Source organism: Lolium perenne, chromosome 5, assembly GCF_019359855.2.
Source record: "Lolium perenne isolate Kyuss_39 chromosome 5, Kyuss_2.0, whole genome shotgun sequence".
NCBI classification, from domain to species: Eukaryota; Viridiplantae; Streptophyta; class Magnoliopsida; order Poales; family Poaceae; genus Lolium; species Lolium perenne.
The window spans coordinates 172366428-172369239 of record NC_067248.2 but is presented as its reverse complement, the minus strand read 5'-3'; the positions used below and the strand labels follow the sequence as shown (position 1 = coordinate 172369239).

At 50.5% G+C, this 2812-nt stretch overlaps 1 long non-coding RNA gene across 1 annotated transcript; it reads right to left on the bottom strand.

Annotated features, from left to right (window-relative positions):
* Positions 1-1021: 1021 nt before the first annotated feature.
* On the bottom strand, positions 1022-1651 carry LOC127298006 (uncharacterized). The gene is made up of 2 exons (XR_007849558.2): positions 1351-1651; positions 1022-1239 (listed from the first exon to the last, which is right to left on the bottom strand). It is a non-coding gene; the product is annotated as an uncharacterized lncRNA (long non-coding RNA).
* Positions 1652-2812: the final 1161 nt, after the last annotated feature.

Genomic DNA, 2812 nt, shown 5'->3' with positions numbered 1-2812 from the left:
AAAATGTACATAGTAAACCATGGTAAAAGCTGCCCACTAACGTTTGATATATCAGCAAAACAAAACCTAGTGCTATGCAAACGACAATTCAATACAGAGTATGAGAAAAATATTTGAAAGGGCCATCAATATTCATGTACTTTTTATATGAGCAGAGCTTGACTGCTAGGATTTTTAAGACTGGCAGCACCATAGGATTTTGGAAGCTCATACACGATCAAGCTGAAATAAAGAATAGTACACCACAAATGTACTCATGTCTGCGAGGGCCAATTGCGAGATAGCAGCGAGACAGGTACCTCAAACACTCAAACGGGGATTTGGAGGTGGCGAGGAACATGTCGTTGGCGGTCTCCATATGGGTCGGACAGTCATCGAGCGGCATGTACAAGTTTATACCAATTAACACACACACGCTCGAACTCGACTGCGTTGCAGGCTGGATAATGGCGCCTATCGGCATCTTCCACAACACAAGGTCTTGAGGCAGTGAGTATATAGTTGTATTGCACGTGGTAGAAGTGAAAGCGACGGCTACCGGCAAGGCAGATGAGAACCAGAAAAACAGAACCTGTGACAACCGTGTGGGATCATACCTTTTTTTTGCACCGGTTGAGGAGGCAGCCATCCCGATGAGCTCCACGGTCGCTGCTGAACCGGTTACCGTTTGATTGATTGACGGCTTGTTCTGGCAGCGCTGCTAGTGCCGGCACTATTGCGCGGTGGAATTGGAAATGGCGGGGCAGATTCATGGGGTTAGGTGCACGGGCTAGGGTGCTGAGCGCATGGTTGGCGCATGGTTCGCGAATCGTAGGTGTAGGAGGACAATGGTTTTCTGGCGGGGCATGATTTTCTGGCGGTGTGAGTGGGCAAAGCTGGTCCGGGCCAACAGCGCATTGGCCAAGTGGTGAGCGCGAGCGAGCGATCGGAGGAATGAGTGAAGCGATGAAACCGACGGAGTGGCAGAAAACATAACACTCTTCTCCTTGTTTGGTAGTAGAGATAGAGATAGAGATTATAGTTGCGTAATTTTAATGAATCAATTATCGACTTAGAAATTCAGAAAATAAACTGCGTCATCTGAAAGCGCATCAAAGAAAATCAATCACAGGTAGATAACAAACTTGTAACCCAGAGGGCGAAGCAGAGGATCAATTGAACAAGTGCACGAATTCCTAATCTAATGATCTATGAATTCCTGCATGTAGAATCTCTAGCTGCTTCTTGTTCGTGAAGTCCCTGGAGAAATCATTGGCAACATGCAAAATCAACAACACTCGATTCCAAATTAATTCATAGCTTGTGTAACAAACTAATGATTCCTACAAGAACACGGGGAGTAGTGGGTACCTGAACGAGAGGGGAAAGAAAGTTTTGCAGCAGTGGTCGTCGGGGCCGGCGAGCGTCCAGTCCTCGCTTGGATCCAGGGTCGACCCGCTCCACCTGCTCGGCCAACTTCACCGGACAGCCGCTTGCCATGAATCTGGTCTGGCGAGGAAGTGCGAGGCTGAGTTATTCGACTTGCTCAATGATGCATGTGCGAGAGAGAAGGTGCCCGAGGAAGGGGCCACGGCCAAGTTCACCCCCTGCGCCCACCATGGTTTGCTCCAGCAGTCCAGCTTACCAGAGAAGATGAGAAAATAGACAGTCCCCGCTCGGAACGAGATCCTCTGACGTACAACAAAGTACTGCAGAGGGACGTCGCTCATTTTGGTTCGTTCATTCGCATCGAACGGCAGTACGTCTAACCCATGGAAACGGACTGCACAGTCGGCCCAAAACCAAGCCCAACAAACGGTTTTGCCATGCCGCGCTACAGCATAGAAAAGGCGCCAGCATAAAGTAAATGGCGCGAGAATCATCCACGGTATAAAATCACGAAAAAAAGGGATCGCCAAAATCTAGAGCTGGGCGTTGCTTTGGTTGTCATTCACAGGTAAATTGCCTGGCTGTGTTTCTCATCTTGAATAAATCGAACTGTTGCCTTCAGATTTGTTTAGAACTTGATCAATTTTTGCCAGAACCTGGAGGAGGCGGTCCGTTTCCATGGGTTAGACGTGCTTGTAGGAAAACGTTGCATAGAAAACAAAAATTTTCCTACCGCGAACACGCAATCCAAGCCAAGATGCAATCTAGAAGATGGGAGCAACGAGGGGATGATCAAGACTAACCCTTGAAGAGATTCCAAAGCCTATAAGAGTAGGCTCTTATTGCTGCGGTAGACGATCACTTGCCGCTTGCAAAAGCGTGTAGAAGATCTTGATCACGATCGGTTCCGGTGCCACGAACGGGCAGCACCTCCGTACTCGGTCACACGTTCGGTTGTTGATGAAGACGACGTCCACCTCCCCGTTCCAGCGGGCAGCGGAAGTAGTAGCTCCTCTTGAATCCGACAGCACGACGGCGTGGTGTCGGTGGCGGTGAAGAAGTCCGGCGGAGCTTCGCTAAGCTATGCGGGCAATATGGAGGAGAGGAGCTTGGCTAGGGTTTGGGAGGGGTGGCCGGCCACTCTATGGGGGGCGGCCAGCTTGTGGTCTTGGGGTGGCCGGCCCCCTCCCTTGGCCCCTCATTATATAGGTGGATCCCAAGTGTTGGTGTCCAAGTCTTCGAATAAGACCCGAAACCAAAACCTTCCATAAGAGGTGAAACCCCAACTAGGACTCCCACCCAAAGGGTGGGATTTCCACCTCCCATGTGGGGGGGTGGCCGGCCCCCTATGGTGGAGTCCACTTGGGACTCCACCCCATCTAGGGCTGGCCGGCCATGGTGGTGGAGTCCCATGTGGACTCCACCTTCCTTGGTGGTTTCTTCC